General features: G+C 33.1%; 1 protein-coding gene across 2 annotated transcripts in view; it reads left to right on the forward strand.

Annotated features, from left to right (window-relative positions):
- The first annotated feature begins 3,124 nt into the window (after positions 1-3,124).
- The window catches only part of LOC106132715 (uncharacterized), a 31,096-nt gene continuing 16,713 nt past the window's right edge, over positions 3,125-17,507 (forward strand). The window contains exon 1 of one of the 2 annotated variants that reach the window (XM_013332227.2): positions 3,125-3,259. The gene's annotated coding sequence lies outside the window, so the exon portion shown is untranslated. Of the gene's footprint in view, positions 3,260-8,556; positions 8,682-17,507 lie in introns of those variants that run through there. The other variant, XM_060945126.1, reaches the window with a different exon arrangement.

Genomic DNA, 17,507 nt, shown 5'->3' on the forward strand with positions numbered 1-17,507 from the left:
AGTTACGTAGAGAAGTCTATAAATATACAGTGTGAAACTGGGTGGTTTGCAATAGGTCATAGTTGAGCTAGCACTTATATGGTTATTAACTAATTTACAGCCTTTTATAGAAAAGTTTACGGTTTATAAAACAAATTCACACGTTTTGATTTATGCTCAGTAAAATGTTTTTTGTTTTTCAGTTTTACATTACATCAGAATTTTATAACCACCTACTTTATTTTTATTACAATTATATTTTCGTTGTGTATTCTGCAAGACGGTCATTTTAGTAATGTGTGCTTTCATTCTAAGAGCGAAGAAGAAACAAATTGTGTGCCAGCTGTTTTTTTCTCCGTGCTGATAAAAAAAACGTCAAACAAAAAAAGGCTTATTTATAAAGTTAGAATTTTCTTTTAGGCCATGGGCTAGCAACCGGTCAGTTTTTGAATCTCGATATTTTCATCAGGCCATACCGTTAAAACTGGCGTTTCGTTCTGTTTATCGACTTATGTCTACTTCGACGTGAAACCCTCGACCCTATTAAAAACGTGATTATAATATCATTATGTCTATAACCCTCGCGGGGACATAGTGAAAACTCCTATAAAGACAGTAAAGTCACGCTCAGCTGCATTGATCATTAATGGAATCGAGATTCAAATTATGACACATTGCTAGCCTATAAGATTAGTCTCAAGTTTGTTAGCCTATCCCTTAGTGTTTTTTTACGATTTCCATGGGAAAGATGGAATGGTCCCATTTTAAAATGCCGGGAACCAAAAATGTATGCCTGGTATAACATTATGATGCTCTGCCTACTGTGTTAAGGAAAAACGTGATAATATGTTTCTTAACTTACTTATTGTGTTCACGAATAAAATCGTGGAATATACTTACATTGTGGTTATTCCATTATTAAATAATCCGCATCCGTATAGTTTTCAATAGGTTTCACTCTCAAACATATTATTTTGTTCTTATCTTTATGACAAATGTCAAGTATTTTATACGCGCTTGAAAATTAAAAAAGTGAAAAACTCGTAAAAATTAAATAAATAAGATTTTTCCTCTATTTCTTTTCTCAGTTGAAATCATATTAAAGGATCGAGAAAATGATAAACAATAACAAACCAATTAATTAATTAATTATTTTCAAGACACTTCATATAGCTCTATACCGGTTCACGTAAACAAAAGCTTGTTTTTAATTTTTTAATAGGTACTGTTATTTCTACTTTTACGGTTTGATTTCATTGCAGGCGTTTCCGTAAACAGTTTGACACAAAAACAGAACAGAAAAAGAAAAATAAGGTTGTCGTCACAGATAAGAGAACTTGCCGAGTCTTGATTTATGGTATTTAAGGTTTTAATTACCTACTGCTATCAAAATTGATAGAATTGAATTAAATTAGTGAGAGGTTGCTTTTTCTTGGTTATCTCCTAAGAGAAGAATACTACGAGTTTATTAGTTTTTTCCTTCTTAGAATTATAACCTGCACAGGAAGGGAAGCAGTCACACAGCTGAACATGGCCTTTCGATCTTCTCGAAATTGCTATGTCTACCCCGTTAGCGGTAAAGACATGTATATTTTAAAAAATTTCAACATTCTTATATAGGTGATAACCAACTTGTTTACAATTGAAAGAAAATCTTAAAAAATAGATATTATGAACCGAAAGGATGCGCTTTACGTGTGGTCTGTCACAACAACTAGAAACAGGACTAGAAAATCAATATATATAAAATTAAAAATAATCTTTCCTATTGCCATCTAACCTTCCTTATCTCACTAATATCTCACTAACGGGAGAAATTAACCCCGCTAGGATAATGGCTACACATCCAGTTGCCTCGGTTGAGCGTCGGTGGTCAATATGGTGCCATTTAAAAACGCTTGATACGCTTATGAAGGTTCAGGTTCAAATTCCATTTTATGAGTTATGTACCTACATAAGTTTGAGTGCTAACCGGTAAACCTTACCGTGAGGGTGTAACCAGCATGTTGTGTTACCCTACAAGGAGGTCAACTGGGAGTCGCTTTGTCTTAAAACCTGACTCACTTAATCCTGGATCATACTCAAAAAAGGCGCATAGCGGTCGCCTCTTTAGAGAAGTCATATTGCTGGGACTAACTACAGAAGGAGGATGTTGATCCAGTTACCCGAAGGTTTTCTCACAACGCTCCAATCTAAAACCAAAAGGTCCTTCCATCTGTGAATTTTTCCATCATTACATATCACGTAGGAAGCAATACATTTTCGCTGAAATCATTTGCATAATGGACTGTCATCTGAAGACAAACAGCAATGAATCAGTGACGAGACAATTTTAAATAGAATGAGCTTACCGTTTATTGAAATTTAATGTCAAGGATTAATAACAACGCACCGGAAAACATTCAAATATCAATCACATAGGGAACAGGATAAAGTCCAGTAAACATGTCGTTTACTAATTTGCCTTTAAAGCACTTGACATGTCGTCGAAATACGACTTCTCCTTTTTCCCTTCTTCACATTATCTCATTTAAGATGCATACTCAGTTCTTGACTTTAAGCTATGTTATAATAATTTATATTTAACAATGCATAAAAAGATTTTACTTGCGGCACCTAATCTGATATCAGCAATTTTTCGTAGTGCTTTGGGTCTTTGATCGCTTTCTACACAAGAATCGATAATAAACTGTGAAAAAATTAAAGATAAATTTTAGGTATCTGTCTCTCTTTTGATTAGAACAACATTTAGCTAGCGCCACTAAAATCATGCTGATAGTACTAAAAGCTATTGAAATTGCTTGAATTTAGATCTTCAGCATCAATAGAATATTGCGGTAAATGTGTACGACGATACTTCCATAAAATACAATCTTAATATAGTTGATATAACTTCTAAGCTTAAATTTTATTAGGAGCTTAAGATAAAGGTAAAAGAACCTAGAATTATTCATAGTGCTAACTAAGACCATTAAACGAAAGGTTTCATAAACAAAAAATGACCTATGAGGAAACCATACACATATTTACTCAACCATTCATTTCGTCGACCTTTGAAAAAGCTGCGAAAAAGTGTTTTTAATGCGGATTATCTGCCTATCGGTTATCAAGATTGGTATAGTCCAAGTGGAACGAAGCCCGACCACGGCAGTTGATGCTCGCGCGTCGAAAGGAAGACACCTCATCGCTATTCTCGTACTAAACGCGCAGTGCTGTGATAAACATTACGAGTGAATCTGATAATAGTTCCCCAGTTTTACAAGCCGGGTGATTTTATCGGGTGCGTTGTGTTTTTTAAATGTTTATTATTAAGGATGATTGTTATGGCTTAATTTATGGTCTGTATTCAACTGCGTTATAAGAGAAGATTTTACTTTACGTAAAATAGATTTGATAAAAAATCATCGTAAGTCATTACGGAATCATTTTAATAAATGAGGGTTTTATACTTTCTCTGTACATCAAAATGCAAAATCGACGTCCGTAACGGATTTTTGTGTATTATGCATATAATTTTAGTCATTTTACATTTCTTATGAGTAAAGAGTATGAAAAGTTTTGACTGAATTATCATAATCTAGCCTGAATTTTTAAGAGTCTGAACTGCACATTAAGACTACAGTTAAGTTAGTTTTGCTGATGAAAACAATACTGCACAAAAAGTAACAAAAGGCGGACTTTATGTCGTTTGGCATTATCTACCAGTCTAGCAAAAAGAAAACCTTTAAGTTGGTGGTGCGATTAATGCGATAAAGCACATGCATACTGCAAAATACACACGAGATATATTTATTTTCCTACAATATTCCGCAGGACAGTATAGATGTAGGTACATCAGAATTTTATTGTCTGCAATTTAATAAGATATATATATATTACTTAACACCATGCAATTAATAAAAATAACCGTTCTTTCAACTCAGTACAAAGGTTCAAAGGTCACGATTTTGATCAACAGTCCGCGGCTATGTCGTTTTTATTTTACATTACTAAAAATCTATTATTTATAGTAATGTAAAATAAAAACGATATATATACCATCAAAAGTTATATTATATTTTTTGTGAGATATTATTTACGTATTTTGTGAGATATTTTTGTTTTATTTGGCAGATTTTTATCAACGCACACGCACAAAATTTTCATTGAGTAAACTAGCTGATAAATAAATTTTTCGTAACAATTCACATTTATCAGTGTGTTGACAACGATATTGACTTATTTTGTGTAACTACTTTTAGCATTCGGCTTTTATTCGATTGGATTATTTAATCTTATCCTTACTTATGTACTAATATTATCACTTGTATATTTCTTTTTTAATTAGAATATCTTTTAATTTTTAACACTATCTAGACGACTTTAAAGGCCTGAATTCATAACATTGTGTTGTAAGGTCAAGCATACATGTACAATTATCATGGTATTTACTTATCTATTTATAAAGAACGATGTAATTGCTAATAAGACATGATTTAATTATTACACCAATGTTACAATGCAAACTTAAAAAAAATGTGTTTTAGGTACCGTATTGTTAAATATATATAGTACCTAAGGTTAAGATCTAAGATGTATGAAAATAATAATTAGTACCTATAGTGGATATTTAACATTCTTTAATATTAATATTGTTACACAATACAATACAAATTGTAACTTACAAAATCAGAAACAAATTGGTCAAAGGATGGTAAACAAAAAATGATCAAGATACGTTCGTCTAGGTGAATGAGACTCATACGTTAATTATTTACTTAAAAAATAGAAACCAATCAGCCACCACTTAATTTTGGGAACACAATTCGGAATAAAATTGCACTACTTGTCTACAAACGTCTATTTCAAATAATTTATGAAGTAGTTTCATATAATAGCCTATTTGCGTAAGGACGCGCAGATAAATTGTGCATGACAGACCTTATCTAGCGTGTTAGCAAAAAGCCTGAATAATTATACAAAGTGGTCGTCGATATTACAAAGATATGTCTAAAAACATGAATTTTCATTGTCGAACCTTATTGCGTTTGTAATAAAGCTTATTATCAGAGAAGTGTGTAAATTCTTAGACGTGCCCGTGCAGCACATTTGTATGCAACGACGCGTAGCGCCACCGACAACATGATACTATCTAATAACCGACTAATATGCGTAAATTGCTATACTGTGATTTTTTGTTGTTTTGTTGTGGCTTCACAACGTGTTTCGCAAAACGGATTTCTTTGAAAATATCCTGTTCTTAAACTATACATATTTATCTGTCAATCGATTACTGATTTTACTGAAGACTATATTGATAATAAAGCTATACTTTCAAGGAAAGGAAACAAAAATTAGTTTCAAATTTGATTAAATCATATAAAAGACGAGACCAGAATTATTGTAATTTCATGTATTACTTTAGTTCATCTGTTACATTTCTATTTTTTTACTATCAAAATTACGCATTGGAAGCTTTTGAATTAAACTTTATAATTTCTTTTCTTTTATTTTTCTGAAAATGATCAATATTGTTTGGCAAAATTTTATTGTCAACCTGATCTATTACTTGAACAATACTGATCCTCTTACAAATTAAATTTTATAATATAATCTAATTTATATATAATATAATCAGGAAAGGAAGGAAAGATCGGAGTGGGACGACCTAGACGAACGTATCTTGATCAAATTAAGGACGTCCTGGTAAAGGGTCAGGTCAAAAGTACCCGAAACTGCCGAGTTTGTATGAAGAGAGTTATGAATGTGGATGAAGCGAAGGAAGTATGCAGAGATCGGGCAAATGGAAAGAGGTAGTCTCTGCCTACCCCTCCGGGAAAGAGGCGTGATTTTATGTATGTATGTATGTATAATCAAAATATATATCTGACTATTTTCCTTACGGAGTAGACAGAGCCAAAAGTTTTGAAAAGGTTACGTTCAACTGTACATATGTGTATAATAACATCAGTAAGATACGTGTATGAGGTGGTCTTATTGTACCTGCCGGAAATTCACAATATAAAATTATACCATTAGTATAACAAATGCAACTGTTAGCATAATAATACATTCGGCAGCGCCGCAGGGCACGAGCTATATTTAGACACATTTTCCACCGCGACCAACATACTTTTCGGCCTATCTCTATACTGAATCGTTACAGTTATTAATGAGCGTCTCTACAATACATACATTACGTAGTTGTGATGTAACATAGTTACAAAACAAGATTTTTTTAGCGCTTTGCCAAGGGCGGTTATGGACTTTTCCATTGCAATTATTATGCCATCGGTATGACAACTCGTTATTGTTCGAATCAGTCAACGTCGTTGTACTAAATACCCCATAACTTATCTGAATATTGGATGCATTTGCACAATCGATACTATGTTTATCCGATTTAATGTTATGTTACTAAAACTAAACTGTCTTTTAGTGACGCTATTTATCTCTTGTTTTTTCTTTCATTTCTTCAGCACCATATTTTCGATGAGTTATGCCTGATCAATAATAGATAGTAATAGCTTCATTCATTTTTAACTTATAATAAATTATTATTATTAAAATTTTTTATATTAATTTATATTTATTACAATTGAACTTCGAACTATCGCCACTACATGTTATATTTTTAAAAACATAATAACTTTTTTTGTAAAGAAAAAAGCTGAATTTGGTTTAAACACTGCTACACTCCGTGCATATGTGGTATCTAAAGTGTTAACAAAAAAAATCTATATAATTATCCAAACGGTTATGTAGACTACCTTACCTGTTTTAATGATATTTTTAGATACATACTATTTATAATTGATTATTGATTTATCCATTAAATCCCAAATATTATCATAATTGTGCCGTGTGGTTCCCGGCACTATTACAAAAAAGAATAGGACCACTCCATCTCTTTCCCATGGATGTCGTAAAAGGCGACTAAGGGATAGGCTTATTAACTTAGGATTCCTCTGTTAGGCGATGGGCTAGCAACCTGTCACTATTTGAATCTCGGTTCTATCATTAAGCCAAATAGCGGAACGTGGCCATTCAGTCTTTTCAAGACTGTTGGCTCTGTCTACCCCGCAAGGGATATAGACGTGATCATATGTATGTATGTATGTGTTAGAACAAATGTATAAACAAAAGAGTCTTAGTACCACAAGTCGCCACCTGTTGCGCTACTGTCTATGCATTCTCTCTCGATGAATATGTAACTTGTCGAATACGTGTTTATTGTGTCTCATAAATAAAATCTTATTATACTATTACAATCCTGGTTTATTTTGCCCTAAATCCTTCAGGTTATGGGCCCAGGATTCGCGTTAAATAAAAGTCCGTAAATAGTTTCGGTATTGTTCTTCTGCAAGATAATTAAAAATACATGATGCCGGCCGACCGTGTACAACCGGCTGTGTCGACGGCAACGAGTTCTGGCATAGTTGTTAATTTTGAAAAGCTCAGTGGAATATCTAATTATGGAAATTGGAAATTCTTGATGCGTATGTACTTGATTCACGAAGACTTATGGGACTGCATTGAAGAAAATACGCAAGGTGCCCCGAAGGTCACCGATGAGCGGAAGCAACAAAGGGCGCTTGCTAAAATATGTTTAATGGTGCAGCCGTCGTCGTTTTCACATGTACGGAAAGCATCGACTGGACACGAAGCTTGGAAGAATTTAAAAACAGCTTATGAAGACAAAGGGCTATGTAGAAGACTTGGACTCTTACGTACATTGTTTGGATTGAAATTGGAACAATTTAGTGACATGGAAGCATATCTCCTAAAGATCACAGACTTAGATCAACAACTACGAGACATTAATGCTCCATTGGACGATGATTTCCTGTCAGTGTTGATGTTAAGTGGATTACCGTCAGATTTTGATCCGTTAATTATGGCATTGGAAAACTCGAACATTAAATTGTGCAGTGAGACAGTAAAAAGCAAATTATTACAAGAGAATTTACGCAGAGACTTTGACAAGTGTGAAGAAAATGCAATGTTTACAAACCGGGGTACAAAAGGTGTCAACAAACATTCTACAAAAGTGAAATGCTTCATATGTAAGAAACCGAATCATTACGCACGAAATTGTCCAACAAAAACAATTAAAAGCAACAAATCGAGTGAAAAACATGAAAAAGCGTGGAACGGAACGTTATTGACAGCATTGGCTGTGGATATTAACTCAAATGCTTGGTATGTTGATTCCGGTGCGACTTGTCACATGACAAACAACAAACAAATACTAAAAAACTATGTCGTCGATACTCCGCGATTAGTGACAGTGGCGAACGATCAAAAGTTACATAGTGAAGGACACGGTGAAGTGGAATTGTTATTAAAAGGACATAAAACTACAACCAAAATAAGTGAGGTTATTTATGTGCCGGGATTGTCAACAAACCTTATTTCTGTCGGAAAATTGGTGGCTAAAGGACTTGAAGTGCATTTTAATACAAAGTATTGCAGTATTTATTGTGGCAAAGAGGTAATTGCCAGTGCTACATTGGTCAATGGAGTCTACCAAATGGACACAGCTTGTGAAGTAGCTGCGGCGTGTCAATCGATAGATCTGGGTGATTCATTGCCAGGGATCCAATCCATGAACAAACGACCAGAAGAAAGTGTCAATCTGTGTGATGCGAAGCCAACCCAGGAGCTATGGCATCGTCGACTTGGTCACTTGAACAGGCGAAGTATGAAGTTGCTGAAACAAGGTATGGCTAGTGGTATTGATTACGATGATACTCAACATACTCCCTGTGTAGCTTGTTTTGAGGGAAAACAAAGTAGGTTGCCATTTCCGAAAAAGTCTTATAGTAGAGCTACTGAGAAACTAGGTCTTATACACTCAGACTTGTGCGGACCAATGTCAGTTTCCTCTTTTAGTGGTGCAAAATATCTATTAACATTCATAGATGATTTTACTAGAATGACTTTTGGTTACTTTATTAAAAGTAAGGATGAGGTATTGAATGTATTTAAGACATTCAAAAATCTAGTGGAAAACCAGAGTGGTTTAAAAATAAAAATGCTAAGAACAGACAATGGTCGTGAATATGTTAATAAACAGTTCCAGATGTTTCTACAACAGCATGGCATCAAGCATCAGACGACCGTGCCATACTCGCCACAGCAAAATGGTGTTGCGGAAAGGGCCAATCGCACAATTATGGAGGCAGGACGATGCATGCTGCAAGATGCAGGAATGGACCGGAGGTTCTGGGCGGAAGCATTAAATACGGCAATATTCATTAAGAATAAATCGCCAAGTAAGGCTGTAAGGGGCACCACACCAGAAGAAAAATGGTATGATGTTAAAGTTAACTTATCTTACTTGAGAGTATTTGGTTGCATTGCCTATGCAATGGTCCCTTATGAAAAACGTAAGAAATTAGATACAAAGAGTAAAATGTATATCTTTGTGGGATATTGTACTGAATCAAAGGGATATAGATTAATTGATCCAGAAGATCCATCCAAGTGTATTAAGTCTAGAGATGTACAATTCTTAGAAGAAAAAAATTATAAAGATTTTAAAAAATGTCAAAAAAATTGCATTACTGATTGCCAGCTAAATCTTACTAGTAATGGTATGGATGTTGTAAATGATAATGAAAACAATGACACATTGCCAGTTATTCCAATTATAGAGTTATCCGAGTCAAGCAGTTCTGATTCTAGCTATGTCGACGACCCCAATGATGTCACATGGAATCCTGATATGACTATAGGTGGAGCATCAAGCAGCGACTATGAAGATGTTGCTGAGTCTGTGAGCACTGCAATTACAATGACAGTAGCCTGTCACGGTGATGAACCTCAGACAATACAGGAAGCACTGTCAGGACCCGAAAGAAACCACTGGAAGGAAGCCATTGCAGATGAGTATAAGTCATTTGAGAAAAATAAAGCCTGGAATTTAACACTCCTTCCTGCAGGAAAGAAAGCAGTGAAGTGTAAATGGATTTTTAAGAAAAAACTAGGATCAGAAGGTCAGTTACTTCGTTATAAAACTCGTCTTGTAGCTAAAGGATTTACTCAGGAATATGGCATTGACTACAAAGAAACTCATTCACCAGTGGTGAGGTACTCTACAATACGTACCTTGCTTGCTCTGGCAGTTAATTTGGATATGTATGTTGACCACATGGATGTGAAGACGGCCTTCTTAAATGGAGAATTAGAAGAGACTGTGTATATGGAACAACCAGATGGCTACATTAAAAAAGGTAAGGAAAACCATGTATTCAAATTGAATAAAGCAATATATGGACTAAAGCAAGCGTCCAGGGCCTGGTATGAAAAAATTGATAATGCTCTGACAGACCTCCGCTTCAGAAAAACACTGAGTGAGCCATGTGTTTACATAAAGACAGATACTGGAAATCTCATCATATTAGCTTTATATGTTGACGATATCTTGATTTTTAGTAAGGACACCGCAGAAAAGAAAAAACTGAAAGAGGAACTGATGAGGATATTCGAGATGAAAGACCTTGGCCGAGCTACACATATATTGGGAATGCGATTGAGACAAGATCAAAATAAAATTGCTCTTGATCAGAAAAATTACATTCAAAAGGTATTAGAGCAATTTAATATGACTGATTGCAAACCAGTTGATACACCATTGGAGAATGGCATGAAATTTGAAAAGGGAGATCAAACTGATTTTGACTCCAAGTATAGAAGTCTCATCGGGTGCATTATGTACATTGCAGTATGTACTAGACCCGACATAGCACATGCAGCAAGTTTATTGAGCCAATTTAATAATTGTCACACAGAAACGCATTGGAAAGCGGCAAAGCGTGTCCTGCGGTATTTGAAGGGAACTATAGATTATTACATATTGTATGAAAAATCCACATTAACTGTTGCAGGATATATAGATGCAGATTGGGCTTCGAACCAACTGGACCGACGTTCCTATACAGGTTACGTATTCAAGATAGGCAACTCCGCAGTGTCATGGGAGAGTCGTAAACAAAGGACTGTGGCTCTATCAAGCACAGAGGCAGAGTACATGGCATTGTGCGAAGGAGCAAAAGAAGCTACATATATTAGAAGTTTTTTACATGAATGTTTAGGTAAACATTTATCTGTTACTCTGTATAACGATAGTCAATCAGCACAAAAGATTTGTAACAGTCAAATTAATCATAGTCGAAGCAAACATATAGATATTAGACATCATTATGTAAGACAAATTGTAAAGGATAAAATTGTTGAATTAAAATATTTATCTACTGAACATATGCCCGCAGATGTGTTGACCAAAAGTCTAGGTAAAGATAAACATTGTAATTGTGTTTCTCATCTAGGTTTAAAGACTGTTTTTGTTTAAGGGCAGGTGTTAGAACAAATGTATAAACAAAAGAGTCTTAGTACCACAAGTCGCCACCTGTTGCGCTACTGTCTATGCATTCTCTCTCGATGAATATGTAACTTGTCGAATACGTGTTTATTGTGTCTCATAAATAAAATCTTATTATACTATTACAATCCTGGTTTATTTTGCCCTAAATCCTTCAGTATGTATTATCATAATGGCTAAGAATATATTCCTGAAAATTTTCACGACTGTAAAAAAAAAACTACAGTCAATACGAGTATATGCCAGTCCAAATTTATTAATTTAAACTAACTCACTAATTGACTTCATCATATCTTCAACATAGTACATCTATATTCTCGGCAGTGCAATGGTATTAATAATGTCGTCCACATATAAATGTTAATAAACAGGAAAAAACATAAAGTGTATGGCTAGCCTACTTCTCGTGGATGTCTAGAAATGGCTTACTTTAATTAATGAGTACTAAAAGTGTCGCATTGAGCTATAACTATTATTGACTGTACAGTTGAGATAATTTCTCACTGTAAGACGTAAATTACAAAGTTAGTTTAAAAAGTTAAAACCTATAAAGTATTTTTTTGTAATGCTTATATATATATACATATATATATGTATATGTATTAAAATGCAGATTTAGTAGGAAAATATAAGAACTACTGGGAAAATTATATGAGGATTTCCCTAAAGTACATTTTGCATTTACAAAGTCACGGGTTAAACTTATTGTGTGTGAGAGCAATAAAATCCTACTACTATTATAAAGGCGAAAGTTTGTATGGATGTTTGTTACTCTTTCACGCAAAAACTGCTGAACCGATTACCATGAAATTTGGTATGTAGGTAGCTGAAGACCCAGAATAACACATAGGCTACTTTTTATCCCAGAGTTCCCGCGGGATTGATAGGGTTTCCATGCGGACGAAGTCGCGGGCGGCCTCTAGTACACAATAAATGCACATAGCCAACATTTTTGCTGCACATACCGTAAATGTTTAGTTTTTGCGGTGAAAACTAATCTGGAAAAATTAAGGTGGTATAAATTTTCCTAACGAACTAACTAACACTTTTACGGACGGAGCTTGAATATAAACGCTCCTGTGGCATCCAATTAATTTTAAATTATGAAATCTTGTTGGTTGCAATAAATAAGACGTCAACGTTAAAACAGTAAAAAGTAGTTTAGATACTTGCGACTGTGACACCTACGAACACGGTTCTGGATTGGGTCAATCTGGTTTTTACATGAAGTGACTCCTCAATAACGTTTTGCAGTGAAACCTATCATACTGGATCATAGTAATACCTGTACAGTTGCCTGAATGTGCAGGTTTCCTCACGATACTATCATTTACCATAAACAATTTACTTTGATATAAATGAAATAAATACGAATCGATTATGCTTGAAATTGCTTTCAATTGAAATGTTTCTTATATTGTACCCATGCGCAATACAATTCAATTGCGAAGTGCCAATAAATTTATGTTTAATATACTTCGGCTTGACATCCGAGAGCCCAAAGTATTTTTGCTTGAAGTCAATCAAATCTCACATCTAATGGTTTGTTATTGCAATATCTACAAATCACGATCACACTTCACTATGAATACAAATATTCCTACGTTATTCATTAGTCGATATCTCTTTGTATGACAAGTTGAACTTTAAGGTTGTACCGCGATTTCTTAATATGTTAGATTGGATTTCTTCTAGTCTTGTTTTATCCACGGGTATTGGATTTTATTTTTAACCAACCTTGACCCTATTCATTCTAAATTCGATACTGCATTAGAGTTCATGTTATGATATTTGAGGTCACTGCATTCACGCTCAATTGTTGCAATAAGAGTATACATGCACTTTTACTTTAAGATGTTCATTGGACTAATCAGGTGTTTATTTACTTGCTTTAAATTGGTACACACACACATATTAAGTCCATATTCCTAACGGGGTAGACAAAGCCGAGTATCATCACTCACAAGGTTACTTTGGGCTGAATGACTTGGAAGTAACCCATTGCTACCCGAACAGCAGGATATTAAGTTTATAAGTCTTTTCATCTGTATATTAAAAACTTAAAAATTCGTCTTTTTTCATTATATACTTACAAAATAAAAGTGAGATGAGCATATGTATACATGCTCATCTCACTTTTATTTTGTATGTTCATTATTAAACAATTATGTCTTTTTAATTTTGTTTTTATTCATTAGATTGCTATTGATAAGATAAATTTGAAAGATTAGAGATAGTGAGGTAATTTATTGCACAATCGACGTAAAATATCTGTCTAGCATAAAATATGGTACGAGTGGTGCAACTTAGGCATATATCTAAATGCAAAAATACGGAGCCAAATTTATTTTGCAATGTAATATTTTGTTGAAAGGTGTTGGAAATATTTTAAAGATTTAAAATATAACAATTGCTCATTCTAATCTCAGTGTTTTTATAAAGAGATTTTGAAACGAAAACTGTCACTTTCCTGCTGGGCCATTTCAAATTATCTCATGGTGTTTTGTTAGACTTTTAAAAATAAACATACTAATTTCAGTTTCCTACGTTTAGTAGCATCGGCTGTAACAGTTATTTTTATTACATACTCTATAGTAATATAAAGAGAATGTAATAAAAAAAACTGTTACAGCCGATGCCAATATAAAATATATTTACTCTATAGTAATATAAAGAGAAAATATATTTTATATTTTTCTGTTTGTTACTCAAAAACAACTGGCTCGATTTTAATGATATTTGGCACAGACTGACAAATCTTCAGGAGTAACATAGGCATATTATTCTCGAAATTCCCACGGAGGCGAAACCCCGCGCACAAGCTAGTTTTTAATGATTGATTAGACGACCCTTAAGCGTTTAAATTGTTATATATCTTAATTTTACTGATCTATTAAAAATGATTTATATTATTACATTTTCTATGACAAGTTTTTCTACTAGATTTCAGCGGCGACTACGCCTATCTCTTTGTGAACTTAATTGGAATTAATTGTAGGCTCGTGCACATTGACATAATGTTTGCTGATAACTTACTTGATTTATAACAACTTTACTCTTTGACTTCCGCATAACTGGTATTTATAATGCATTTGTAAAATATGGAAAGTACAAAATCAAAGGACTTGGCAACATGCCACAAAAGCATCATATTTTTTTAGATTAAGTATTTCTTATTAATTAATTTTTTTCTTTAAGATTAAGTTTAATATTTAATTTTAGTTTATTTTATTTAGTATGTTATATAATATAATGTATAACGTATATTAATAAGATGAACTGCTAAAATTCTTGCTAACACAGATTTTTTATAGTTTAATGTTTAGGAATAATAAAACTTGTGTTATATGCACGAGAGCACTTTAAAGGCAGAAAAATAAATGTAAATATTGTTTTCGTTTTCAATAAAAAATATTTCCTTTTATAGCAATTAACGTTGTTATAAAGCCGATGCCACATCTTTATAATTATTCTCGAATAAATTAAAAATTATCTATTTATATATTTTTTCAAAGACCTGCACATGACATTGTTACTTTTCTGTTTTCTTTTTGTTTGCCCATAGGCTTTGTATTGCATTTCATTGTTGTAAAGAAATTTTGAGATTTATGACTTAGTCAGTCGGATTAAGTGGCCTGTGGACTCATTGAAAGGGACCATACCAGTTCATAACGTGGAAATGAGGGCATTCAAGAGAAACTGCTATGATTCAGAAGTATCTAATGCGACAAGGAAGATCCGTGATATATTCTGAATCTTGAAATTTTTAGAAATCAAATTTTCATTCACCTATCTCATAAGCTACCATACATCTGTTATTTTTCTAGCTATAGGTAGTTTAAATGTGTAACTTCAGAGTAAAGATTTAAAAAATATAGCTACTAAAGGTAGCCCGAATAATATTGACCTAGCAAATAGACAGCCTTTTTACAAGAATCTTTTTCGATTATGAACTTATTTTTGTTTAAACTGTAGCAGCTTTGTTAAATTACTAAACTTATCAACACATTCATAGGCCTCGCGATAATATTAACTATTTTAACTTAATTGAAAAAAAATAAATTAAATAGATTTTATTTATTTATATAGGTTTTTATTTAATTTTCTTAATCAGTAGAATTATTGTACCTAACTCCAGTAACTAATTTATGTTGTAAGTAGTCTTGATTTGAATATAGATTACGTATTAAGGTAAGGTTGGCGATTTACTGATATACATATAATGCGAATTATGTTAAAATGCATTGTAATTACTTAATTCTGATTTAAGATGACTATTCTACTTGGAACAGTTTCAAATTCCTATAGGAGAAGACCGATTACAATGTTCTTTGACGTTCTGGTCTTTTTTCATTAGTTTTTTCCATAGAAGTGAGAGTTAATAACCAAAGGACTCGTAGGCTTTATTTAGCTGCACCATCGTCTAAATGTATGTATAATCATTAACCCGTGGCGGGTTTTAATTGCTGATTTAGTGAGTCTCTGACTTCGGCTTGAAAAAAAGAATATTTTAGTACTCATTTAGTTTTTGACAGAAATGAAGATATGCAGTGTAGGTTGATCTGACTATCTGTTGATATTACCATACACAATGACTTCATTGAAGCAGCGGCAATTTTTTGTCTCTGAACCCGAATGAAGTAGGTACTTCGGAAACGAACCCCAGTTTTCCTTAATTACCGGGATCTTCAATTTTTTTTTTATGTTTTATAAAATAAGTTTATAAAGGGGTTATGGAGGTATGTGTATATATTTTTTATTTGTAAATTCGCTAGCTTGGTTTCATGTGTAATTGTTGACAATTGAAGCATTTTGTATGCGGCAGCTGCGTTATTGTGTCGTCTTCAAATTAACATATAATAGCTGCTTGAAGTTAGCAAAGCGTAGGAATTGGAACACATAGCTACATTTGTCTTAAGAAATATTTCTTAGGTCACAGTGTCAATAATGAAATTTTAGTAATTTATTTTAGTATCACGCACTAAGCCATTATAATATTTTAGATATAATTCACAGAGTTTATTTTCAATGACGATAAAATATGAATGGCATCTCAAATTAATGAACATTTTAATGTTTTTGCTACAAATTACAATTCAAAATTATAAGCTTTGCTATGTATAATGCTCGTATTAAAATTAATTATTCTTTACTTACTATATGAAGTATTGTACATATTTTTTAATCCCAGGAACAGTATTGTGTCATGTTTTTTGTGCAATAAGGAGTTACAAACAAATTAGAATGAGTTTCACATTATGATTTACGTTTACATTATGTAGTGCGTAAGTACCTATACATGGAAAGCTTTTGTTAGTCTCTGTACTCATAACGTAAGAACAATTAATATTATATAACACGTTCTGCAATATATGACCCTTAACTATTCAAAGACAACAATGAATCTGCAATATTATGAACATCATTTTCTTAAATAATAATTTTCACGCATGATCAAACTAATAAATGAAGAGAATTCACGCCTTTATTGTTTTTGGCAATTACAGCAACAATAACTTTGCACTTATTTATCAGCCATTTTACTGTGATCTGTTAAATTATAAATTGAATTGGCTTGTTTAATGTCCTTTTTAATCCTTCTTTCCCCCACTATCTTCATGATAATTTCTCGTTCCGTGAGACGGATAGTCGTTTGCGGTCTCATAACGATCCCAAATTACTTATTCCTCCATATTCCTCTCGAACTTATGGTTTATCTTTTAGTGTACGTTCTGCTCAGCTTTGGAATGATCTTCCCCAAGATACGAGATCTGCCCTTAACCTTAGTTCTTTTAAAATACTTATCAAAAGACTGTACTCTGATGCATCTAACATTTGAGTGTACTTATATTTATGTAAGTTTATATATATTTTATTTATGTATGTTTATCATTAATTAGTTTGTAATTAATTGATTGTTGTAACGCATCCTTAATGCTTTTAATCTGTGCTGCCTCTTTGACTATGGATTTTCCTTTTTATTTTGGTTGACTGGAAGAAATCCCGATTGGGATAAGTCCGCCATTGTACATATTCTTTTATATTCAATGACTGTTCTGATTTTGTTATATTTATTTTTATGTGCAATAAAGAGTTGGCATAATTATGAAAAATTACCAAACCTCTTTTCAGTAATCGTTACTGAAAGTAAATTTAGTAAATT

This window comes from Amyelois transitella, chromosome 7 (genome assembly GCF_032362555.1).
Source record: "Amyelois transitella isolate CPQ chromosome 7, ilAmyTran1.1, whole genome shotgun sequence".
NCBI lineage: Eukaryota > Metazoa > Arthropoda > Insecta > Lepidoptera > Pyralidae > Amyelois > Amyelois transitella.